Raw genomic sequence first — 27,104 nt, forward strand, 5'->3', positions numbered from 1 at the left:
GGAAGGCCAGTAATTCTGAGATTACAGCGACGAGAGCGCGCTTCAAAGTCCTCTGATTTATCTTGAAGGACACATAGGACTCTCCCAAGCTGCTTATGTTCAGTATCAAGCGAGGTGTGCGCTTCCTCCACCTCCGTAAGCCTCCGCTCTGACATGTCCAATCGCTCAGCATGTTTGTCTAAGTGCTCAACCATTCTATCAATCCTATAGGAGAGGGCGTCCATTTTTGTACCCAGGGAGGTGATGCCGCTTTGCAGGCTCTTCTCCGTGGCCAGGAGCATGCTCCGAATGTCAGGGCTGGGGTCTTCAGTTGCGGGAGTCTGTATCCTGGCGGCTTTGTCCGTAGCGGCATCATGTGATTTCGATCGCTTCTGTTCAAAAGAGAGTTTGGGCTGCGCTCTATCTACTTTGCCCATTATCGCTATCAGAAGGGTGCACCCGGCAGGACTCCGTCATTCCGCAGCGCTGTAGCCCAGAACACCATATGCCAGGAATAGCCGTCTGACACTCCAGGCGGCTCCAATCCTCAACTGTTTCTGGACGTCTGATTGGGCAGTACCCCAAGCAGAAGGGCGCTGTAGACCTGCTCACAGGAGCCAGTACACATCGGCGGTCTCACCCACCAGAACACAGGGAAACTTGCTGATTTATTGTGTCCAGTTTAGCGCGCCCAGTGCGGGACTCAAATACCAGCGGGCATGTACACCACCGCACCTTAGGCGTCCCCTAGGTTCACCGCTCAGTCCTGTACATCCCCGCTAGGGCACCGCACCAACTTTCACTGGGGAGCACACACAAAGCGAGTGCGCCACTGCAAAGGGCTGATCGACAAGCCCGCCTTCCCGTCAACTCCAGGTTGCATGCATCTCTCAATTCCGCGCACACCAAATATGTGCAGGGCGCACCAGGGGGCTCGTTGCAAAGATGTTGACGTCATTAATCCCAGTCGCAGCCATAGTGCGATTGATGTTTCCTGCAGCCATAAGCTCTGCAGCATCCCCATAGTTCTGAAGTTAAACAAATCTTCAACATGCGGCCCTTCCTTTGAATGTTCACAAGCTCTGAAATTTTTTTGCTTGGAAGGCTTTCTTCTCAGCAGATCTCGCACGCGTTCATTATAGATTGCAAGGTGACTCGCTTCTGTTCCGAGGGACCAGACTCAATGGGCCCCACTTCGCCTCGGTCCCGGGGCGACTAATGCTCCTTTCTGCGCCCACCTGTTGGTTCATATGCTGCCTCGCACTCCCACATTCCAGGCACGGCGAGCACTGACCTCCTCCGTAGTGCAACTGCTCAGTGCTGGGCGAAGCGTTCCTGTTTCGCACGGAGTAGAATGGCAGGTCCCAGGGAGTGCGGATGCACCGGGCACACAGGTAATGCATCTGCGGGGGTCGCAGTACGTGAGTCGGTCGACCCGGACTCCCAACTATCTGCAGCTGCAGGCGCTGAGATCGTTTCTCCGTCCGCGCCGGCCCATCCACCGGCTCCAAACACTCCAGGCGGTGATACGTGCAGCCCCACGTCGCTCCGTGCTCCTATCCTTCCCCCGGCGCATCTCAGTGTGGCAGGGCTCGCTGAGGGGGCAATCTTGTCAGTTCCCTCAGGTCGTCACGGTGACTCTAGCGCCCCTGGCGGCACCGTGCCACAGCACAACTCGAGCTAGGGGATCCGAGGCCTGCTAGGCGGAGACCGTCAGGGCTGTGGTAACGGAGCCATCCGGCCCGTTCTGCTACGCAGGTCACGCACCCACGCACCCGGAGGGCGGGCACGCCCGAAGGCATAAATAAACGGGCGCAAGACCGCTCGTGGTCTTTGGCCCACACCAGTAACCCTGACTGCTGTGTCCCTTCATTGTTAGCGGCGCCTACCCCCACTAGGCCTGCCCCATCCCTGTATTTTACATTGGCGACGAGAGCGGAGCCCACCCGCGCATCGCCCCTCCTGTGTACCTGCATCGAGGCGATCCTCGCATCGAGGCGATCCGGCTGGCTGGCAGTGTTCCGGGCAGTCCGCGGAGGCGGAGCACTACGAGCCTCTACACACGCGCCCTCGCGCTGGCTGTCTGGGCCGCTCCTGACGATCCGGAGCCCTGCGGGGAAACCCTTGTCCCGCCCACTGCCGGTAAGCTCGCCCCAGAGGGGGAAATCGACCCTCACGAGCCCGGCCGATGTCTGAGTGGGGAGGGGAGTGCCCTTAAATGGTCTGATGTGCAAGGCCCCCGCCTGCTTTGGAAAGTGTGCGCGAGGGAGGCAAGCTACAGGGGCGTCCTCGGCAGTGCCTGCCTGAACGCTGAATCTGCCTGGAAGGAAGCAGCCAGTGGTCTCGCCTGCGCGCAGCAACAGCCAGGCAGCTCCACTCATCCCAAGCGGGGGAGGAGAGTGACAGTGGTCTCGCCCAGAGAGCGGACCTGCAGCCACGGCCAGTGAGGTGGGGGGTGACGAAGAGGTGCAGCAAGCATGACCACCCCTACCAATAGCGGAGGAGGCACCGCGCAACCGCCACAGCAGCGGGCCGCGCAGCCAGCGCCCGCCGCGCCTGGACATGGAGCGGTAGCCCCGCTGCCCCCGTTTAGCGAGCTTTCGGATCCCTCTACGGCGGCAGTGCGATGGCGCTCATGGATCGGACGGTTGGAGCACTAATTTGTCGGGGTGCGGGAGACGGATGACACAGTCAAGAGGTCCCTCCTCATGTGCTACGGTGGCGAAGAGCTGTACGACCTCTTTGAGACCCTACCAGACAGAGGGAACGCCAACGACTATGCGGGCGCCATAAGGGCCCTAAATCGCCATTTTGACCCCCAGACGAACCCCGACTTCGAGTGGTTCAAGCTCCGCCAGGCGCGACAAGAGGAAACGGAAAGCATCGACGTCTTCTATGCCCGCCTTCGCAAACTCTCGCTATCATGCGAGCTACCGGACCAGAGAGCAGAGATTCGGGCGCAGCTTATCCAGGGTTGCCGGTCGGTCCCGTTGCGGCGCCTCATCCTACGGCAGCCAGGCATCTCCCTGGATGAGATCTTGATCCTGGGCCGGTCCCACGAGCTATCCAATGCACGGGCGGACGCGATGGAAGCAGCCCTCAACCGGCCGGCTGCGGCCCCGAAAGCGCCTGCAGTCAAGGAGGAGAGAGTGGATGTACTGCAGAGGCGACCGACCCAGCAGCGCAGAGCCACCAGGGCCCCCCCAGAGGGATGCCTGCGGCAACTGCGGCCTAGATCATCCGCCTGGCGGAAGGTGCATCGCGAGAGGACAGACGTGTCTGAAGTGTGGACGGGCGAACCATTTCGCGAAGGTCTGCAGAGGCGGAAGAGTGCGCAGCAGTGCTGGGGGCACGCGAGGTGCAGCGGCGAGTGTGCGCCAACTAACGTTGGAAGAATCCGCCGCCCAGAGAGACACCACCAAGACGGAATTCGAGGGCGAGGCGGAGGATGACGAAGTGTTCTTCGTCTCGTTTGTTGGCAGGGAAGGCACGAGGCGCAGGCCGCCGCCCATGTGTGACATCACGGTGGCCGGGTCTCCGGTGAGCGCTCTCATCGACACTGGGGCGTCGGTGAACGTAATGGATAGCTGCCAGTATGAGAGACTGTCGCCACGACCACCCCTGAGACCCTCCAAGGCCCAGATCTTCACATATGACAGTGACAAGCCGCTGTCCCTGCGAGGGGTGATCGAAGTTGAAGTCGTTAGTGACGGCAGGAAGTTGGCCACGACGTTCCACGTGGCGGAAGGAAAGCGGGGCACCCTGCTGAGCTGTCACACCGCCGAAGATCTGGCGCTGGTGTTTTTCGCGAACCAGGTGCATGACCTGCACGCCAGGGAGATGTTGAAGGACTTTCCCATGCTGTTCCGAGGTCTAGGATGCCTGCGCGGGAAACAGTTCAAACTGCACGTGGACCCGACGGTCCGGCCCATGGCGCTCCGGCACCGGAGAATACCATTCCTCCTGAGACCACAGGTGGAGGAGGAGTTGAAGAAGTTGGAGGACCTGGGGGTGATCGAAAAGGTATCGGGCCCCACCCCGTGGGTGTCCCCCCTAGTTGTGGCGCCCAAACCCAAGCAGCCAGGCGCCATCCGCTTGTGCGTCGACATGCGCCTCCCGAACAAGGCAGTGAAGCGCGAAAGACACCTCACACCCACCATGGATGATATTGTGGCTGACCTCAACGGCGCACAGTGGTTCACAAAACTGGATCTCAACGCAGGATACCATCAGCTCGAACTCCACCCGGACAGCCGCAACATCACCACTTTCTCCACCCATGTTGGCCTACGGAGGTACAAGCGGCTGAGTTTCGGGATCTCGTCAGCTGCTGAGGTGTTCCAAAATGCCATACGGGAAACTTTCTCTGGACTCCAGGGAGTCATCAACTTGAGCGACGATATATTGGTGTTCTCGAAGACTTTGGAAGAGCATCATCGGCATCTTCGAGACACGCTGCAGCGGCTGGCGGACAGTGGCCTCACCCTGCACGAGGCCAAGTGCTCCTTCTACCAGGAGTCGGTCGAGTTCTTCGGCTACATCTTCTCCAGGGAAGGCTTGAGAGTCGATCCGAAGAAGGCGGAAGCGATCCGAGCAGCCCCGAGGCCCACATCCGCCACCGAGGTCAGGAGTTTTCTAGGGATGGCAACATACTGTGGACGCTTTATTCCCAACCTTGCGTCCTTGTCGGAGCTGCTCCGGCTCCTCACGAAGAGTGGCCAGCCCTGGACCTGGGCAGCGAAGGAAGATCTAGCATTCCAGGCGGTCTAGGACGCGCTCATCGACGACAAGGTCATGGCGTACTTCAGACCACAACGGCGAACAGAGGTGGTGGTGGATGCGAGCCCCGTCGGGCTGGGTACAGTCCTGATGCAGGAAACGGAAGCAAGGGAGTGGGTCCCTACCGCATATGCCAGCAGGGCCCTGACGGCCACCGAAATGCGGTATGCGCAAATTGAGCGAGAGGCGCTGGCCATCAAGTGGGCCTGCCAGCATTTTCATCTCTACCTGTACGGTCATGACTTCCGGGTGGTCACCGACCACAAGCCCCTTGTCCTGCTCTTCGCCGGCACTGCACGGCTGGGCCCACCGCGGATCGAGAGATGGGCAGTTCAGCTGCAAGCCTACAGGTTCGAGGTTGTCTTCCGGCCCGGGGCCAATAACCCGGCGGACTTTCTGTCAAGACACCCGGGCCCAGCCCAATCGGGCCCCGATCCGTCGGATGCGAGCAGCACGCAAGAGTTCGTCCGGATGGTGTCGCAGGCGGCGTGCCCGGTGGCACTCACTCTGGAAGACATTGGCAAAGCTACGGAGCTGGACGAGTGCCTCGTCAAGGTGAAGCGCACGCTGGTGAACCGCAATTGGCGGAACTTCCTGGATGGGGTGCAAGCCCTCACTGAAGATGAGAGAGTTTTTCGGCAGCAGGTGTGGAAGGCGCAGAGTGAGCTCAGCGAGGGGCCACAGGGAGTTGTCATGAGAGGGGCCTCACTCGTCATTCCGAGGAGTCTCCAAGGAGAGGTGGTTCGTTTGGCTCACCAAGGGCATCAAGGCGTCTCCAAGACCAAGGCCAGGCTGCGGAGCAAAGTGTGGTTCCCTCGGATGGATGCCATGGTTGAGGAAGTCGTCCGCAACTGTCACTCGTGCAACATCACCGGGGGCGAGCCGGCACCACATCCGGTGATCACAGAAGACCCGTGTCTAGAACCCTGGTCCAAGCTGTGTGTGGACTTTGGATCTTTCCCTGATGGGCGACACACCTTGGTGGTAGTGGATTCGCACTCCAAATTCCCGGTGGTGGAAGTGGTATCCTCCACAGCGTTCAGCCAGGTGAGAGCGGCACTGTACCGCATATTCGCCATGATGGGCCTGCCGGAGGAAGTCCGGTCGGACAATGGGCCGCCTTTTCAAGGAAGAGAGTTCCAAGAATACCTGGCAGCCCGAGGAGTCCGGCACAGGAAGATCACCCCGCAATGGCCCCAGGCCAACGGAGAGGTAGAACGGTTTATGCGCACGATGAACCGGGCGCTGAGGATAGGAGTGGACCAAGGGGAAGATGCGGATCAATGCCTCTCACAGTTTCTCAGCGCGTACCGTCGGACACCCCACTGTACCACTCGGGGCGCGCCTGCGCACCTCTTATTCAAGAAGGCCCCCAGAGACAACATCCCGGCGAGTCAGGTGTGGCAGCCTCGACCGCTGGACCAAGGGGCAGCTCAAGACAGAAGGCGGACCTCCAATGAGAACGCCAGTCGGGCTAGGAGGGCCCAGGCGAGGAGTCTCCAGGTGGGGGACAAGGTCATCATGAAAGACCGTTATCCAAACTGGAAGTATCGCACCCCGTTTGAACCGGAAGTGTGGGAGGTAGTCAGGGTGCAGGGCACCATGGTGTCGGTCCAGAGAGGAACACGGGCAGTGACCCGAAACACGTCCTGGTTCAAGCAAGTCACCACGGCCCCACCAGAGACTGACCCGCAGGAGGAGGAACTGGAGGCCGGAGAAGGGGGTAGCTCACCAGGAGGGCAGGCGAGCCCACAGCGGAGCACGCCCCCACCGTCTGGCGTGGAAGAACGAGAGAATGGGTCCTCTGAAGGTGCGGTGGTGCCCAGTGGAAATGGAACCTGTGGGACCGGACGAGGAGACGTCCCCCGGAGCCAGCAGTATGGCCTCCGGCCGAATCCGGCCCCTAATCAGAGACTGAGGGACTTTGCGTGGTGTGCGCAAGAGCCGAACTGTTCCGTAGCGAGTGATCTCTATATCTGAAAGATTGGAGGGATGTGGTAACGAAGCCATCCGGCCCGTTCTGCTACGCAGGTCACGCACCCACGCACCCGGAGGGCGGGCACGCCCGAAGGCATAAATAAACGGGCGCAAGACCGCTCGTGGTCTTTGGCCCACACCAGTAACCCTGACTGCTGTGTCCCTTCATTGTTAGCGGCGCCTACCCCCACTAGGCCTGCCCCATCCCTGTATTTTACAAGGGCTTCGTAACTTTGCTGTTCTTGAGCCTAGAAGAACCGGAGCACAACCACTGTTACGGAAATCAGGCCACACCAGTGCTCTCGTTATTAGAGAGCAATGCTATCGGATATATGCCGGATGGTAGGCCGATGTTAGGGAACCAAAGGCTCAAGAGACCATCTTGGTTGCGAGTAAACTCCGCCCCCTCCTCTTTATGAATATTCATACGTCTAGATGTCCGTATTGAAGGACTTTAGGAGCCATGCCGTCAACCACAGGGATGGTAGATTGTGGTGGAATACCTTCCCTTCGTTCTTGGATAGCAGATCTGGCCGGCATGGTAACTTCCTGTGCAAGACTTCTGATAGCTGAAGAAGATCCGGATACCACCACTGACGCAGCCATTCCGGAGCTATCAAGATCATCCTGGAATCGGTCCTGTAAAACTTGTTGATCACTGTGGGAATCAACGGAATTGGTGGAAAGGCGTACAGTAATGTCCGAGACCAATTTATCAAAAGGACATTTTCCCGAGATCCTGGTTGGGGAAATCTGGATGCGTAGTCGGGGCATTTTGTGTTTACCGCATCTGAAAACAGGTCGAGGTCTGGTGTTCCCCAGTTTCGGAAGATGCTTTGAACGACTTCGTTATTGAGCGTCCAGTTGTGAACATCTACGTATTCTCTGCTCAAGGAGTCCGCCTGGCATTGAGAGACCCCGGGAGATGCATAGCTAGAATTTTCAAATATCTAGCAGGAAGCCATTTCCAGATGCTTTGAGACTCGAGAGAAAGAGGCCTCAATCGGGTACCTCCCTGTTTGTTTAAGTAATGCATCGGGGTTGTGTTGTCTGTTTGGATCAGAGCGTACTGAGATTAAAGTGACAGGTACAATAATTTGAGAGCCAAGTGCACTGCTCTCAACTCTAAGAGATTGATATGGTACCTTTGTTCTGTCTCCGACCACATTCCTTGAACTTGAAGAACCCCCATGTGAGCACCCCTTTCCTGGAGTGAAGCATCCGTGACTATTGTTTGTGCAGGAGGGTCCAGGTGAAAGTGAACTGCTTTCATCAGATTGGATCTCTTCATCCACCTTTTGATGGAATCTTTGGCCGATTGGGAGAGAAGCAGCTGATCCTCCCAGCGCCCTGACACTTGCATCCATTGATCTTCCAGAGATTGCTGCAACGGACGCATGTTCAGCCTGGCGTTTGGTACGATGAAGATGCATGATGCCATCGATCCCAGCAGTGATGATACCTGCCTGACTGTGGGATACTGTGTGAGAAGGTTGCGGCATTTCTCTTGAATTGAGGATAACCTCTCCTTTGAAGGACACACGCTTGCTTCTGCGGTATCCAGTAAGGCATCCAGATAGTGGATCTTCTGGGATGGGTTGAAGATTGATTTCTTGTAGTTTACATGAAGGTCCAACCTGTTTAGTAGTTGCAGACAGTACAAGAGATGACGCTGAAGCAGAACAGGTGACGAGCTCTTCAGAAGCCAGTCGTCCAGATAGGGGTATAAAAGCTGCCACCACTGCCATGCGCTTTGAAAACGTTTGGGGGGCTGATTTGAGCCGAACGGGAGAACTTCGAACTGAAAGTGTTGGGCAGACACTTGAAATCATAGAAATTTTCGATGTTTTATGGACACTGGAATATGAAAGTACGAGTCCTGTAAGTCTATTGCACACATCCTATCTCCCTGATGAAGTTGAGGGAATATTTGATGTAAAGCCAACATGCAAAATTTCTCTTTGCGAATGTACTTGTTCAGCAGCCTTAAGTCGAGTATTGATCTGAATTCTTTGGTAGGACCTCTTTTCTGAACCAGAAAATAGCGGGAATAAATCCCCTGCTTTCTTTGTGGAATAGGGACCTTTTCTATGGCATGTTTTTGTAGGAGAAAGTTTACTTCTGCTTGTAGCAAGTGGTGTCTTTGAAGAGACCTTTGCTGTGGAGGAACTGTTGGTAGTGAAGATTTGAACCTGAGCAGATAACCATTCTGTACAATATTTAAAATCCACTTGTCCCTTGTTAACTTCTCCCACTCCTCCAGATGTAACATAACACTTCCTCCCACCGGAGTAGTCAACGGGCATGGAGGAAGCCATCCCTCATTGCTTTGCTGATTGTTTAGGAGCATTAGGTTGCTGTTTTGCAGATCCTCTCCCTCGTCCAGGTCTTCTTTGTTGGTAGTGGGACCTGGATTGCTGACCCTGATTTTGTGTGTTTCAGTGAGGGGTTTGAACCCTCTGTTGAGATGAACGTTGATCGTAGGGATGAAATCTACACCTAAACTCTTTACTTTTTTCTAAGCCAAGCTTTCAAGGTGTCCAAGTCGTTCTTCATCTTGGACATTTCGTCGTCCGCATGGGAACCGAACAGAGAGGACCCGTTGAATTGAAGGTCCGTGATCCTTCTCTGCGCATCAGGTTTTAGTCCCTTAAGACGAAGCCACGCCAACCTCCTTGAGCAGATGCCATGAGAGTATCCATGGGCTGCCAAGTCAAATGTGTCTGCAGCTGCACTGATAATTTGATTAGCTACCAGCCCACCTTCTTATAATATCTCCTGGAAGTCTTGTTGATCTTCCTTCGGAAGCTTCTCTGTAAATCTCGTCAATGAGTCCCAGAGAGATCTATCGTACCTGCCCAACAGGGCGGAAGCACTAGCTACCTTCATCACTGAAGCCGATGTACTGCACATTCGTCTGCCCAACGAGTCCATATTTTTACTGTCCTCTAGTGGGGCAGTAGAAGAAGATGTAGCCGAATGTGCTTTCCTGGCTGTATCCACTATCACTGAGTTTGGAGGTGGGACTGCGCGAAGAAAAAACGGGTCCTGCTTATATTTCTTGGATATTCGTGTGGGAACTGAACCCACCGTGGCCGAAGTAAGAAAGGTCTGCATTGCTGGCTTCAGCAGACCTGGCACTAAAGGCAGCAGAGGCTTTGCAGAAGACTTGTGATTTAAAGTCTCTAAGATGACTGACGTTGAAACTAGAGGTGTAAACATTGTGATATTATGCTTGTTGGCACCTCTGCAAAGGACTTCATTAAAAGTTATGAGATTGTCTATCGGGTACAGCCTGGAGGGGGGTGTAGTGAATAGAGTAGGAGAGTAATCTCTAATGGAAGACCTTGTTGACGTAGTTGTTTTCGGAGATCTATGTCTTTCTCTTAGGAGTAGGAGAGCGTCGAGATCTTGAACGCCCTCTTGATCTGGAACGCCTTTCCACAGGTGATCGAGACCTTCTTGGGGACCTGCGTGGACTGGATCCCCCAGAGTATCTGGGTGGTGATAGCGACTTGGAGAATTCCGTGCCCGGAACTCTAGATTGCGTCTTCCAGTGTTGTATACTCCCCAGCCATTGTGGAGATGTATGTAGGGGACTTTTCTGCTGGAGCCAGAGATGTCTCCAGTGTGACTTGTATAATGTTGATTCCAGGAGAAGATGACACTTCTCTTGACGTCGACCGCAGTGTTCTCGACGTCGATCTTGGGTTTTCTGATGCGTCTCCTGAAGTGGTAAACATCCTGCCCAGATAAAGCCACCACTGAGGTCGACCGCTGTGGAGACACACTTGATGATTTGTGTCACTAGCGATGAGGTTCTCGACGTCGGTCTCATCGACGGCGACCGTGACCATCTTCTCGACATCGAACCTCGTCTGGTATGTTGTGTCTTTGACGTCGACTTTCTCGTGGTTGATCGTGCCCTTGATGTCGACCGTCTGTGGGTCGGAGATGGGTTTTTTGTCGTAGAACCTCTCGACGACGACCTCCGAGTAGTCAGCGGAGATCTCGACGTCGACCACCTGGTTCACGACCGACTTCCAAGAAACCAGACGCACCTACAGACAACTGGAAAAGAACTGGAGAAACAGCAAGACACCTACAAACTACATCACCTACAAGGGCGCCATGACGGAATACCTCCAAATAGAATTTTAGAACCCTTTTGAGGTCAAGTGAGTGAAGAGACCTTTCTGCTGGAGTAGCAGGATTGGGAAAAAAAGAGGGAAGGGAAATTGTCTGGTTAACATGGAAGTCGTTATATCACGTTGTGGTAACTGTTCCTTCGGGAGAGGACAGGGTCAGAGACCAATTAGGTCGCTGAAATAGAAAGAGAAGACAGAGTCTCTAGAAGCAGTGTACCCTAACAGAGTGAGGTGGGGAATCTCTCCTTTAGATACTAGTGCCCTCACACACCCTTGCGAGTGTCATGCTTCATCATCGGGCGTTGTTCCTCGTGGGGGTGGCGCTGCAGTCCCTCACGGGCCCCGCGCGAGGGCTCTTTGTCAGAGAACTTTTGTGTGGACGCCGCAGTCGTGCATGCGGGTGTGAGGGCCTAGGAAACAAGGGGGTGATAGTTGTGTGTATGTGGTAATTACCCTCCGGAGCCGTAGGGATAGCTTTATTCGTTGGTCCGGGGGTAGGGTTAAAAATAAACAGGGCAGTCCTCTATTAATAGATAGCATAGGGGACGGGGTATTACTCCGCTGTTCCTAGTGCCCGTGTGTGAGAAAAAGTGCACTGGTCAACATGTTTCGCGCTGTCGTTGGGTCCCTAATAGATCCCCTCGCGCTTCGTCAGGACCAAAGAATGTGAAAAATTGTGAGTAGTAAGAGGAAGAGAGTGAGACACTCTTAGTTCCAAAAGTACCTCTTATTCAGGTTTGGTAATGCGTATTGCGCAATGGGGGACACTAGTTCACGTGTCCCAGCCTAGTACCTGTGGAGATGAAAGGGAGATAAAAGGAAGGGGAACACACAAATAGAGACTTTAAAAATTCTCGTAGTTCACACAGAGTCTGAAATAAAGAAGAAAGTCTGGTGCCCTAGAATGCATGTTGGTAGATGGCGGGACCAATCCTCAAAGTCTCAGATAGTGGCATGTGCTTCTGTTTGAGGTGCTATTAGCCATATAACACCAAGCGGCAATAGTGAACATTGGTCAAACAAACAAAAGTGCATAAACATTTATAAATGGTGCAGGTGGAGCTGAGAGCTCTCGTGTTCAATCGAGGTGGCCACCCAGGTGACGCGCCTAAACGGCACAGAATTATGTTAGAAGCTGCCTGTTGGGTAAACTATAATGCAGCGTATGAAGACCCATCTGGTAGTTTAGTTTGTTTGTGGTGTGTTTGTTTGCAAGGAACAATGCGGTATACTAAGTGCACTGCGGTCGGGGAGGCATACACAAAACATCAAAACAAACAGAACATAATCATAAAGAAAGTGTACCCCTGGCAAGAAGGAAAAGTGCCCCCTCGTGAGTCCAGCCGGCAGTGGGGGTAATCACTGTGGAGTAAAAACAATGGTGGGTCAGATATTTAGTCACTGACATACCTTTGTAGCAGCGATCTCTCAGGGTAGAAGCAGCGAAGTGATACTCACGTGGATACACCCTCACTCAAGCCTATTCACCTGCCCAGCCGAATGCGGGACTCCGGAGTGATGGTGTTGGAGTCGCTTCGGTATAAATGCCGGTGAATGGCTGAAGTGTGTGTGAGCGGGGGGGTGGGGGCGTGTCTCAACGGAGAGCCGGAGGATCACCCGGAAGTGAGGTCGGTGGTAAGGAGCGGTGGCCATTTTGGAACAAAAACCTATAATGAATGAATGCGCTATGATTTGTCACATTCTTTTCAAAAAAAGGACAGAGCAAATTTTCTGAAAGAAATTCGGAAAAAAATCAAAGTATTAATAAGGTGTTAAATACTCTGGGATGGGCACAGATGATATGTACTCTATGAAAGAGTGGTGAGTGGGGGTATCTCGGAGTTGTCGGTCTCGGTTACGGGAATGTGCTGCAATCGAGGACGTTTGCGCATAATCGCACAGACGGTGAGTGTGACTGTGTATGGCATACTTGAAAGACACTCAACTCTGGGGGATACTGCAACCATGCAGATGGGATAATTGGCATTACAGATGACGTGTCATGGTATGATCTGAGAGATAGTGGCAAAATATGCCACTGCGTTGTATGCCTCAGATGGATGAGAAGGTGAAGTAATGTTGAGATGTAAAACATGGAAGTTGGACATCACTTTTGGTAAGAAAGACGGGTGAGTCCTCAGAACCACCAGATTGTGATGGAAAACCGTATATGGTTCCTTTGCGCAGAGTGCCTGGATTTCATTTACTCTGCGTGCTGACGTGATAGCTACTAAAAAAGCAACTTTCCACGTTAGGTGCTGTAAAGTGGCTTTATGAATGGGCTCGAAAGGTGGGCCCATAAGCTTAGACAGAACAATATTCAACTCCCAAGGAGGTGAAGGATGTCGGACAGGAGGAAAAACTTTCTTCAACCCCTGAAGGAAATCTTTCACCACCTGGATTTGAAAAAAGGAAGGCTGATTAGGTGATTTTCTGTAGGCCGTAATGGCTGCCAAGTGAACTTTTATAGAAGAGTACTTCAAACCAGATTTGGCTAAATATAGACGATAAGGCAAGATTACCTCCTCCTGCCCACTAGTTGGACTAAAACCATTACGTATACACCACAAGAAAAACCTCTTCCATTTAAAAGAATAAGAACTGCTTGTGGAAGGCCTCCTCTGTGAGAAGTTGGCCTGATGTATGATGTCACTAGTTCTAGTGTACACCCTATATCAGTCCAAACAACCCTTATGGTGATTGGTTGTAAAGTCAACCTTATAGACCAGCTATCCTAGTGGTAGCATGGACAAGAGCAGTCTTAGGCTAAACTCTGAATGGCATGTGAAGCCAGCTGTGATACCATATATAATCCCTTGAATACCAAATGAAAGGACACCACAACAGATATATATATATATAAAATAAAGTGTGTTTATTCTAGTCAAACCCTCAGCACTCTTTATGAGATTCGAGGTAAGTACAACACAGTCTTATTTAAGCATACATTAAGTCACACAGGTAAGTAATACAGTTAGGCCCTAGGGGCCACGCAAACCATATACTAAAGAAGTGGTATAAGGACCACTGTCACGGAAATAGGATAGGCCTAGGCCGAGGGAATCGCTGGGGCTACACTACACTACCAACAGTTAGGAAGTGGGAGGCCCACGGGATTCAGGTGCAGAGTGGAAACACTCACACGTAATGCGTATAGTCGGTAGAAATAGTACAGTTTCTAAATAAGCAGTTTAAGGACACTTCTGAAGCAACTAGAGAGTCGAGACTCGGAAACTAGACCCTAGGATAGTCACTACCCTTGGGAGCACCGGAGTACCCAAGTTACCTAGCCCACAGGCCGCGGGTGCATAGGGGTGAAGTCACGTCGGTTTTCGTCGTCGACTCCTATGGATGCCTGAAGAAAGATGCTGACAGGCAGTCAGTGCAGAGTGTCCGGTAGATCCCAAGGGCGGGATCGAGAAGGAAGGGTACCTGCAAGCAGAAGGGACAGAGTCAGGGTCACTAGCCAGTGACCAAGTGGAACCAGGAGGGAACCAGGCGATGTCGTGAAGATTGCAGGTGAAGGGTGAAGCTTGTCGCTGCAGCCACGGCTACCAGGAGACGTCGAGGACGACCAGGGCCAGGAGGCGAGCTGTCCCACGAAGGCTCTTGCTGTCGGCGGCGTCGAAGTCGAACTAGGACTCACCAAGCCTTGGCAAGCGGAACCCACGAAGAATGGAGGACTTGCTTCTGGTGCAGACCAGGAAGGTCTGGGGTGCTTCTCTTTTGCAAAGAAGCGGGAGCCAGTCTGGAGGAGCCAAACCAGCGGTGAAGATTTCAAGGTGTGTCGTCACAAAGGCCGCTAGCCAACGGGCAAGCAACCGGACAGACGCGGCAAGCAGGAAAATGCAGAAGGGCCCCACGCAGGACTCGTGGAGTGTGGGGGGCTGATCTTCGGTGCAGATGGTGCTTGGGGTTGGGGCTTCTCATTCCCCGGTGCACAACTTCGAGGGTACCTCAGAAGCTGTGCTGGAAGATACTCGCCACTTTTCCCAGGTAGCCGGTCCTACGTCTCTCGTCGCCTCCACGGATCTCAGCTCGGCTGTGGATGTGGATCAGGGTCGGAGAAGTCTGGAAGTCAAGGCTCTGGTCGGGCTCTGCAGTCGGTCCCTCGTAGAACTTTAGCAAAGCAAAGGGTAGTCTCTTGATGGTGCCTGTTTGCACAGGGTAGCCACTCCTTGGCCACAAGGGAGATTCTTCAGTCTTCTTCTTTCGTCGAATGTCGAAGGTCCAGAGTTTCTGTTCAAGTTACAGGTTCAGGATAATCTAATCTCCTGGGGCCCAGCTACCACACTTATACTAATCTGGGGGCTGGGTTGCCTGCTAGGTCACGCCTTATGGGTGGGACCTGGGAGGGGGGTGGTTACACCCCCTTCCCTTTGTCCAGTTTCGCGCCAGGACTGGGGCTGGAGTGCCCCAGCACCGGTTTGAACTGGACTATGCATGGGACACCTTGTGTGCCCCAGGCATGTCTCATTCCTTTCAGCCCTCCCTGCCCCAATACACTAAAGTCTGTCTGGGGAGGTGCTAGCACCTCCCCAAGCAGGAAACCTATTGTCCAAGCCTCCCTTGCCGGGATCACTCCCAGCAGCAGGGGGTCAGACTCGTGTCTGTGGCAGCAGCATCCATTTTGTGATGCTGAGGCTTTGGTTAGAGTTAAACAGCAAAGTAGGATTTTAACATGTCTCTCCCTCTAGAAGGGAGGAATAATATCCTCATCACCAGAAATGGTATGGGGGTATTATTCCAAAGTGTTAGACACCTTACACAACATGTTTTGATAAAGCCAAACCATAGTTACCATAACCGTTTAAGATTATAAGGTACTTTAAGAGTATATGGTAGGCTATATCATTGAACAGCTATAAGGACATGGTTCCGAAAGCTGCAGACAGGCTCAGCTCATGCTAGAGCACCATCTCACATGTTACCAAGCACTCTGCCTCCAGGATTGTTAAGGCCTGCCATAGGAGTGGCTGATAGGTACACATGTGTCTATATATAAGGTAGGTATAGGAATACTACACCTAAGAAAGGGGTGATTACACGACCTTGCCCCAGCTGAGTGATCAGCCAGTTGTCTGATTGGGAGGCCAGACCAGGGGTGGCATAATACATGCTGCAGCCCCTGGGAGGCCTAGGGTACACCTATGCCCTGGGTACCTAGGGTACACTGTACAGGGTCCAATAAGGTGATCCTTACCAATTGTGTATGTACCTAGGGTACATGGAGTCCATTTTAAAGAGAGAGCAGACAGCCTGAGACCCTGAATGGCAGGATCTCAGACCAACTAAGTCGAAAAACCAGCTAGACACTAGGCAAAAAGTTGGGGGTAACCATAGTCAGATATCCACCTTCCTACATCCTCGACTCCCTCAAAATGTTCATGCAGTCCTGAGGGAGATTCAAGTGTCCGTATTGCAGGACTTCAGGAGCCAGGCTGCCAAGCTCAGCGACGAAAGGCTGGGGTGCAGAATCTTCCCACCCATTTTGGTCAGAAGGTCCGGTCTGCACGGCAGCCTCCTGTGTGGACAAATTGAGAGTTGCAATAGGTCCAGATACCACCATTTGCGAGGCCAGTCCGGTTCTATCAGGATCATTTTCATCCTGGATCGGATGAGCTTGGTCACCACCTTTGGGATGAGAGGAAGGGGAGGAAAGGCGTATGCAAATGTTCCGGACCAGTCGATCAAAAGTGCATTCCCTCTCGTTCGTGGCTGGTAAAATCTGGACACGAAGGCGTGGCATTTCTTGTTTAGATCGTCTGCAAAGAGGTCGATGGATGATCGACCCCATTGCCGGAAGATGTCTGCCACCACGTCGTTGTTGAGCACCCAGTCTTATTGTTCTTCGAAGTGCCGACTGGGAGCGTCAGCCCGCACATTTTGTTCTCCTGGTAGGTGTACCGCTGTGATCGAGAGATTCCTTGCCAGAAGCCAGTGCCAGATCGCTTGGGAGTCCAAGGACAGTGGGCGAGAGTGTGTTCCACCTTGTTTGTTCAAGTATACATGGTGGTTGTATTGTCCGTTTGAATCAGAATCGAGTCTGACTGAATCGATGGATGGAAAGCATTGAGAGCTAGATGAACTGCCCGCAGCTCCAAAATGTTTATGTGGTAGGTCTGCTCCTTGCTCGACCATCTGCCCTGAGTTTGAAGACAACCCAAGTGCGCCTCCATCCCTGGAGAGATGCATCCATGATCAGGGATTGCTGTGGAAGACACTGGTGGCATGGCATTCCCACCAGAAGATTTTTCGGTTGAGTCCACCAAATCATGTGTGACTTTGCCGCTTGGGAGAGGAGAATCAGATCCTCCCAATGTCCTGAGGATTGGTCCCATTTGTCTTCCAGATCTTGTTGCAGCGGTCTCATTCTCAATCAGGAGATGGGGATGAGAAATATACAAGAGGCCATCGACCCTAGGAGAGAGACCACTTGCCGCACTGATGGTTCATGCACATGAAGCAGAGAGTTGCATTTCTGTTTCATCGATAAGTCGTCCCTCCGAAGGAAACTCTTTTCCTAAACCGGAGTCTATGGTGGCACCCAGATAATGTACAGTTTGAGTGGGCTGTTGGATAGATTTGTCCAGGTTCATGTGAAGACCTAAAAGGTGAAGTAGATTTAGACAAATTCGAAAGTGTTCTTTCACCATCTGTAGAGACGAACCCATCAACAGCCAATCGTCCAGGTACAGGTACACAAAGAGGCCTTGACGATGCAGAGCTGCGGCTACCACGCCATGCACTTTGTGAATACCCTCGGCGCTGATTTTAGGTTGAACGGTGTGAGAAGTTGGCCTGATGTATGATGTCACTAGTTCTAGTGCACACCTTATATCAGTCCAAATACCCTTATGGTGATTGGTTGTAAAGTCAACCTTATAGACCAGCTATCCTAGTGGTAGCATGGACAAGAGCAGTCTTAGGCTAAACTCTGAATGGCATGTGAAGCCAGCTGTGATACCATATATAATCCCTTGAATACCAAATGAAAGGACACCACAACAGATATATATATAAAATAAAGTGTATTTATTCTAGTCAAACCCTCAGCACTCTTTATGAGATTAGAGGTAAGTACAACACAGTCTTATTTAAGCATACATTAAGTCACACAGGTAAGTAATACAGTTAGGCCCTAGGGGCCACGCAAACCATATACTAAGTAAGTGGTATAAGGACCACTGTCACGGAAATAGAATAGGCCTAGGCCTAGGGAATCGCTGGGGCTACACTATACTACCAAAGGTTAGGAAGTGGGAGGCCCACGGGATTCGTGTGCAGAGTGGAAACACTCACGCGTAATGCGTAAAAGTCACTAGCAATAGTACAGTTTAGAAATCGATAGATTTAGGACACTTCCGGAGTAGCTAGGATGTCGAGACTGGAAAACTAGACACTAGGATAGTCACTATCCTGATGAGCACCGGAGTACCCAAGTTACCTAGCCCACAGGCCGCGGGTGCATAGGGGTGAAGTCGCGTCGGTTTTCGTCGTCGACTCCTATGGATGCCTGAAGAAAGATGCTGACAGGCAGTCAGTGAAGAGTGTCCGGTGGATCCCAAGGCTGGGATCAAGAAGAGAGGAGACCTGCAAGCAGAAGGGACAGAGTCAAGGTCACTAGCCAGTGACCACGTGGAACCAGGAAGGAACCAGGCGATGTCGTGAAGATTGCAGGTGAAGGTGAAGCTTGTCGCTGCAGCCAGGAGGACCAGGAAGCGTCGAGGACGACCAGGACCAGGAGGCGAGCTGTCCCACGAAGGCTCTTACTGTCGGCGGCGTCGAAGTTGGACTAGGACTCACCAAGCCTTGGCAAGCGGAACCCACGCAGAACGGAGGACTTGCTTCTGGTGCAGACCAGGAAGGTCTGGGGTGCTTCTCTTTTTCAAAGGAGCAGGAGCCAGTCTGGAGGAGCCAAACCAGCGATGAAGATTTCAGGGTGCGTCGTCACAAAGGCCACTAGCCAGCGGGCAAGCAACCGGACAGACGCGGCAAGCAGGAAAATGCTGAAGGGCCCCACGCAGAACTCGTTTAGTGTGGGGGGCTGATCTTCGGTGCAGATGGTGCTTGGGGGTGGGGCTTCTCAATCCCCGGTGCACAACTTCGAGGGTGACTCAGAAGCTGCGCTTGAAGATACTAGCCACTTTTCCCAGGTAGCCGGTCCCACGTCGCTCGTCGCCTCCACGGATCTCAGCTCTGCTGTGGATGTGGATCAGGGTCGGAGAAGTCTGGAAGTCAAGGCTCTGGTCGGGCTCTACAGTCGGTTCCTCGTAGAACTTGGGCAAAGCAAAGGGTAGTCTCTTGATGGTGCCTGTTTGCACAGGGTAGCCACTCCTTGGCCACAAGGGAGATTCTTCAGTCTTCTTCTTTCGTCGAATGTCGAAGGTCCAGAGTTTCTGTTCAAGTTGCAGGTTCAGGATAATCTAAAGTCTTGAGGCCCACCTCCCACTCTTATACTAATCTGGGGGGCTGGGATACCTGCTAGGTCACGCCTTATGGGTGGGACCTGGGAGGGGGTGGTTACACCCACTTCCCTTTGTCCAGTTTCGCGCCAGAGCTGGGGCTGGAGTGCCCCAGCGCCGGTTTGAACTGGACTATGCAAGGAACACCTTGTGTGCCCCAGGCATGTCTCATTCCTTTCAGCCCTCCCTGCCCCAATACACTAAAGTCTGTCTGGGGAGGTGCTAGCACCTCCCCAAGCAGAAAACCTATTGTCCAAGCCTCCCTTGCCGGGATCACTCCCAGCAGCAGGGGGTCAGACTTGTGTCTGTGGCAGCAGCATCCATTTTGTGATGCTGAGGCTTTGGTTAGAGTTAAACAGCAAAGTAGGATTTTAACATGTCTCTCCCTCTAGAAGGGAGGAATAATATCCTCATCACCAGAAATGGTATGGGGGTATTATTCCAAAGTGTTAGACACCTTACACGACATGTTTTGATAAAGACAAACCATAGTTACCATAACCGTTTAAGATTATAAGGCACTTTAAGAGTATATGGTAGGCTATATCATAGAACAGCTATAAGGACATGATTCCGAAAGCTGCAGACAGGCTCAGCTCATGCTAGAGCACCATCTCACATGTTACCAAGCACTCTGCCTCCAGAATTGTTAAGGCCTGCCATAGGAGTGACTGATAGGTACACATGTGTCTATATATAAGGGTAGATATAGGCATACTATATCTAAGCAAGGGGTGATTACACAACCTTGCCCCAGCTGAGTGATCAGCCAGTTGTGTCTGATTGGAAGGCCAGACCAGGGGTGGCATAATACATGCTGCAGCCCCTGGGAGGCCTAGGGTACACCTATGCCCTGGGTACCTAGGGTACACTGTACAGGGTCCAATAAGGTGATCCTTACCAATTGAGAATGTACCTAGGGTACATGGAGTCCATTTTAAAGAGAGAGCAGACAGCCTGAGACCCTGAATGGCAGGATCTCAGGCCAACTAAGTCGAAAAACCAGCTAGACACTAGGCAAAAAGTTGGGGGTAACCATAGTCAGATATCCACCTTCCTACACAACCCCCCCCCCCCCAAACGAAAGGAGATAAGGCTGGCCTTGACAAGGTAAGCCTCTATTGCCTAAGTGGCCATATAAGGAAGAACCAGCACTGGCATGGTTACCCCCTGTCTCATGGTCCACTAAGCAATCCCTCATCCTAAAGGTATCATAGGGTCTCCACCATAGGGAATCTCTACCTTTGGTGTGTCTTTGCAAAGTAAAAGGCTGGTGTTGAGATGGAGTACTGAAGTGAGTGTCCTCAAAGTGAGGCCTCAGCTTCCTCCAATCATCCTCCACCATGGATGCCTTTCTTTCTTTCTTTCTTTCTTTCTTTCTTTCTTTCACTGAGTTGCACTGTGCTCTCAGGGTCAGCCTCTGGCTACCTAAAGCTGGAGGCTGGGTCCCTTTTGTGGGCTTACTGGAGGGACAGGTCAGGTTTGGGGCCCTAAGGTCCCATGTTTGCCTGTGCCCAACAGAATCCCTCTGGGGGAGGTCCCTAACTACCTGTAAAGGGGATCCCTCAGGAATGTTTTTACCCATCACCTGGCTAGGGCTACTAGCCAGGCAATCCTCATTCTTTTGATGGGGGGGTTCTTGTGGACAGGGGCCCTCTCGGGGTCCACTGGCCTCCCTGACCTCTGCAGCCCTGGGCTGACTGAGGCAGGGTAGAGAGAGGAAGGCTACCTGCACCAGACTGGGTCCCACCTTGGAAGGGGCCACTGACATCAGAGGCTCTGCCAGGCCAGGCCTGGCTACCTCTGGGGCAGTCCCTTCACAAGGGGTGAGGTCAGATCCCTGAGGAGGCTGACCTTTTCCTAATGTCCGGGGAGAGGGAGACTTTTCTTCCTCCCCACTACTCTCTGTTTGTGTGGAGTGATCCATAGTTTCAGGCTTCACTACACCTATGTCAGTCTGAGTATGGACTGAGACCATTACAGCCCTGCCAACCTTTTCAGGGAGGCACTCAGTTTGTGTTTGAGCTGTGACTGTCACAGCTCTGCCAGTCTCTACAGGGAAGTCTGTCTTTGCCTGGGCTGTGGCTACCACTGCCCTTCCAACCTTTTCAGGGAGGAAATCTACTTGGACAGGGGTTGTGGCTGGCACAACCCCACTACCCTTTTTTGAAAGGCCTACCATTTTAGAATGGGTGTCTTGTTCAACTCCAGCCCAAGCTGAGAGTTCTAAGTCATTCCCCAGTAAGCAGTCCACAGGCAAGGTTGGAGACACTGCCACCCTTTTAGGGCCAGTGACACCTCCCCAGCTGAGACATACCTCTGCCATGGGATGACTGTTCTGTTTGCCATCAATGTTAGTTACCTGGTATGAGAAACCAGGCAAAAGCTGCTCAGAGGGAACTAGCCTATGGGCCACCATAGTGATGCTAGCTCCAGTGTCTCTGTAGGCCTCAGCTTTTCTACCATTGATGTAGGGTTCCTGTCTGTACCTACCCAACGTGTTGGGACAGGCAGTGAAGTTGGCAAACCCCATGCCACCATCACAGACAAGAGTAGCTGCTGTAGGGGAATTGGCTAAGCCAGAGTCCCCCTGTGTTCCCCAAGAAAACCCAACCAAATTTTTGGGGGCACTCCCACCACCTGGGGGATTACTGCTGACAGTAATAGGTGGTGTGACAGGAGTAGTTGGAGGAACAGTTTTGTTTTTAGCCCTTGGGCAACTGCTGTCAGTTTTCCAATGCCCAGGAGTTTTACACTCATGGCAGTAAGGCTTTTTAACTGTGGTAGAGGAGGGAGCTTGGGACCCACCACCCTGTGTGGAGTTTTGGGGCCCTGAGGAAGATTTCTCTTTTGTTTTATCCCCACCCTTCTCTTGAGGCTTGGTGGTATCTTTCTTTTGGTCACCACCCTGATTTTTAGGCCTAATCCTGGTCCTGACCCATTTATCTGCCCTCTTTCCCAATTCTTGGGGAGAGGTCAAATCTGAGTCTACCAGGTGTTGATGGAGAAGCTGGTTCTGACAATTACTAAGGATCTGCTCCCTCATAATCAAGTTGTACAATCCTGTATAGTCCTGCACCTTGCTGCCAGTTAACCAACCTTCCAAAGGCTTAGTGGCACAATCCACAAAATCAGACCAGTCCTGTGTCTGTGTCTTCTGGGTGTCTCTGAACAACAACCTATATTGCTCAGTGGTTAAGCCAAACCCATCTATCAGAGCACTCGTCAGGACTTTGTAATTGTTAGCATCCTCATCACTGACTGTGAGGAGCTTGTCTCTACCTTTGTCAGAAAAGGAGAGCCACAAGATAGCTGCCCACTGACTCTGGGGTACCTGCTGTACTTTGCAGGCCCTCTCCAAAGCAGTCATCCACTTGTGGATGTCATCCCCATTCTGATATGGGGGGACTATCTTGCTTAGGTTTCTATGGTCATAAGACCTATCCCTATCTCTAGGAATGTTGCTGCCACCAGTGGGTTCTGACCCACACAATTTTTGCTCTCTAGCCAGAGCAAGCTTCTCCTTGGCAAGGGCAAGCTCTTCCCTCTGAATCCTCAGATTAGCTTCCCTCATTCTGGCTTCATGCTCCTTTCTCTCAGGGGAAGTCATTCCCCTGTGAGAGGAAGCATTAGAGATGCTAGAGACATGGGAGTGGATGGATTCCCTTGAAGGGGATCTGTCCTTCCTGCTTCTCTGTGTAAGCCCACTTGGGGGTCTGTATGGGGGGACCCCATGCAAACTCCCATGTAAGCTTAGGTTAGCCTGGCTAAGTCTTCCTACTTGGCCCTGGCTGTCTACCTCTTCATCTGAAGTCCCATCTGACTCATCTGTGGTGGGTAGACCCTCCTTTGTACCTAGGGTACCTGCCTGTGAGGCTTTAAGAGCATCATACTCCTCTAGGAGTTGTCTTAACTGAAGGAGGGTAGGGTTTGCACCCTGTTTTATTCCTCTGGAGGTACACAATTGTCTCATCTCCTGGAATGTTAGAGTATCATATCTAGAGGGGGTCTTCTGCAGACCTGACCCTCCTGAGAGAGCATCTACTTGATCTCCTCCCAGAGACATGATCTAGTGAGGGTGTGGTGTGTGCACCTACCTACACTAGTTGTTTCTACTAAACCTCTCTGGTAGTTGTAGTCAGGGTGTGTTACTCCCTTCAACCTACAACTACTAAGTCCAGTAGGACTTAAGTATTATAATCTATGTTATATGTACCTAGACAATATCTGTGTGATCTTTCAATTTAGTATCTCAAGATTACAATGGTATTACAACAGCAAGCTCAGATCCCACCGCTGCCACCAATGTGAGAAGTTGGCCTGATGTATGATGTCACTAGTTCTAGTGCACACCTTATATCAGTCCAAATACCCTTATGGTGATTGGTTGTAAAGTCAACCTTATAGACCAGCTATCCTAGTGGTAGCATGGACAAGAGCAGTCTTAGGCTAAACTCTGAATGGCATGTGAAGCCAGCTGTGATACCATATATAATCCCTTGAATACCAAATGAAAGGACACCACAACAGATATATATATAAAATAAAGTGTATTTATTCTAGTCAAACCCTCAGCACTCTTTATGAGATTAGAGGTAAGTACAACACAGTCTTATTTAAGCATACATTAAGTCACACAGGTAAGTAATACAGTTAGGACCTAGGGGCCACGCAAACCATATACTAATTAAGTGGTATAAGGACCACTGTCACAGAAATAGAATAGGCCTAGGCCTAGGGAATCGCTGGGGCTACACTATACTACCAAAGGTTAGGAAGTGGGAGGCCCACGGGATTCGTGTGCAGAGTGGAAACACTCACGCGTAATGCGTAAAAGTCACTAGCAATAGTACAGTTTAGAAATCGATAGATTTGGGACACTTCCGGAGTAGCTAGGAAGTCGAGACTGGAAAACTAGACACTAGGATAGTCACTATCCTGATGAGCACCGGAGTACCCAAGTTACCTAGCCCACAGGCCGCGGGTGCATAGGGGTGAAGTCACGTCGGTTTTCGTCGTCGACTCCTATGGATGCCTGAAGAAAGATGCTGACAGGCAGTCAGTGAAGAGTGTCCGGTGGATCCCAAGGCTGGGATCAAGAAGAGAGGAGACCTGCAAGCAGAAGGGACAGAGTCAAGGTCACTAGCCAGTGACCACGTGGAACCAGGAAGGAACCAGGCGATGTCGTGAAGATTGCAGGTGAAGGTGAAGCTTGTCGCTGCAGCCAGGAGGACCAGGATGCGTCGAGGATGACCAGGACCAGGAGGCGAGCTGTCCCACGAAGGCTCTTGCGGTCGGCGGCGTCGAAGTTGGACTAGGACTCACCAAGCCTTGGCAAGCGGAACCCACGCAGAACGGAGGACTTGCTTCTGGTGCAGACCAGGAAGGTCTGGGGTGCTTCTCTTTTTCAAAGGAGCAGGAGCCAGTCTGGAGGAGCCAAACCAGCGATGAAGATTTCAGGGTGCGTCGTCACAAAGGCCACTAGCCAGCGGGCAAGCAACCGGACAGACGCGGCAAGCAGGAAAATGCTGAAGGGCCCCACGCAGAACTCGTGGAGTGTGGGGGGCTGATCTTCGGTGCAGATGGTGCTTGGGGGTGGGGCTTCTCAATCCCCGGTGCACAACTTCGAGGGTGCCTCAGAAGCTGCGCTTGAAGATACTAGCCACTTTTCCCAGGTAGCCGGTCCCACGTCACTCGTCGCCTCCACGGATCTCAGCTCTGCTGTGGATGTGGATCAGGGTCGGAGAAGTCTGGAAGTCAAGGCTCTGGTCGGGCTCTGCAGTCGGTTCCTCGTAGAACTTGGGCAAAGCAAAGGGTAGTTTCTTGATGGTGCCTGTTTGCACAGGGTAGCCACTCCTTGGCCACAAGGGAGATTCTTCAGTCTTCTTCTTTCGTCGAATGTCGAAGGTCCAGAGTTTCTGTTCAAGTTGCAGGTTCAGGATAATCTAAAGTCTTGAGGCCCACCTCCCACTCTTATACTAATCTGGGGGGCTGGGATAGCTGCTAGGTCACGCCTTATGGGTGGGACCTGGGAGGGGGTGGTTACACCCACTTCCCTTTGTCCAGTTTCGCGCCAGAGCTGGGGCTGGAGTGCCCCAGCGCCGGTTTGAACTGGACTATGCAAGGAACACCTTGTGTGCCCCAGGCATGTCTCATTCCTTTCAGCCCTCCCTGCCCCAATACACTAAAGTCTGTCTGGGGAGGTGCTAGCACCTCCCCAAGCAGGAAACCTATTGTCCAAGCCTCCCTTGCCGGGATCACTCCCAGCAGCAGGGGGTCAGACTTGTGTCTGTGGCAACAGCATCCATTTTGTGATGCTGAGGCTTTGGTTAGAGTTAAACAGCAAAGTAGGATTTTAACATGTCTCTCCCTCTAGAAGGGAGGAATAATATCCTCATCACCAGAAATGGTATGGGGGTATTATTCCAAAGTGTTAGACACCTTACAGGACATGTTTTGATAAAGCCAAACCATAGTTACCATAACCGTTTAAGATTATAAGGCACTTTAAGAGTATATGGTAGGCTATATCATAGAACAGCTATAAGGACATGATTCCGAAAGCTGCAGACAGGCTCAGCTAATGCTAGAGCACCATCTCACATGTTACCAAGCACTCTGCCTCCAGGATTGTTAAGGCCTGCCATAGGAGTGACTGATAGGTACACATGTGTCTATATATAAGGGTAGATATAGGCATACTATATCTAAGCAAGGGGTGATTACACGACCTTGCCCCAGCTGAGTGATCAGCCAGTTGTGTCTGATTGGAAGGCCAGACCAGGGGTGGCATAATACATGCTGCAGCCCCTGGGAGGCCTAGGGTACACCTATGCCCTGGGTACCTAGGGTACACTGTACAGGGTCCAATAAGGTGATCCTTACCAATTGAGAATGTACCTAGGGTACATGGAGTCCATTTTAAAGAGAGAGCAGACAGCCTGAGACCCTGAATGGCAGGATCTCAGGCCAACTAAGTCGAAAAACCAGCTAGACACTAGGCAAAAAGTTGGGGGTAACCATAGTCAGATATCCACCTTCCTACAAACGGTAAGACTCGGAATTGGTAAAGTTTGGAGCCCACCATGAATCTCAGGAACTTGCGGTGACGTGTAGCAATCGGTATGTGGAAGTACGTATCTTGTAGGTCTATCAAACACATCCAATCCCCCTTTTGTAGGTGCGGATATATTTGATGTAGCGCCAACATGCAAAACCTTTCTCTCTGAATGACCTTGTTCAGAGATTGCAGATCAATGATAGGTCTGTATTTGTGCGGTTGGTCTTTCTTTGGTACCAGAAAGTACCTGGAATATAAGGAACTTCTTCTACGGCCAATTTCTGGAGGAGGGCAGACACCTCCTGACGTAGCAATTCTAGTTGGTGGGGATGTGACTTTAGCGGAGGAATGTTCTTTGGTGGTGCCCTGAAACGAAGTGTGTATCCATTGTTCATTATATTTAGCACCCATTGATCTTTTGTTATTTTGCGCCACTCTGCTACGTGATTCTAGATACTTCCTCCCACTGGAGTGGGCAACGGCGTTAGAGGAAACAGAAGATCATTGCTTCCCTGAAGTCTTGGCTGTGCCGGAGGATTGTTGATCTTGTCCTCCTCTGCCTCTGGAACCTCTACGGCTTTGAAACTGAGACCTGAATTGCTGGTTCTGCTGCCATTGAGGGGTTTGAACACTCTGTTGGTAGTTTTTGCGCATTGTAAGGCCTGTATCTTCCTCTGAATTTTTTTCTTTTCTATG

General features: G+C 52.0%; 1 protein-coding gene across 1 annotated transcript in view; it reads right to left on the reverse strand.

The window, feature by feature from the left end:
* The window catches only part of DNAH8 (dynein axonemal heavy chain 8), a 13,985,216-nt gene that overhangs the window by 11,365,806 nt on the left and 2,592,306 nt on the right, over nucleotides 1-27,104 (reverse strand). The window lies entirely within an intron of this gene.

The sequence above is a fragment of the Triturus cristatus genome, chromosome 6 (assembly GCF_964204655.1).
Source record: "Triturus cristatus chromosome 6, aTriCri1.1, whole genome shotgun sequence".
Lineage (NCBI taxonomy): Eukaryota > Metazoa > Chordata > Amphibia > Caudata > Salamandridae > Triturus > Triturus cristatus.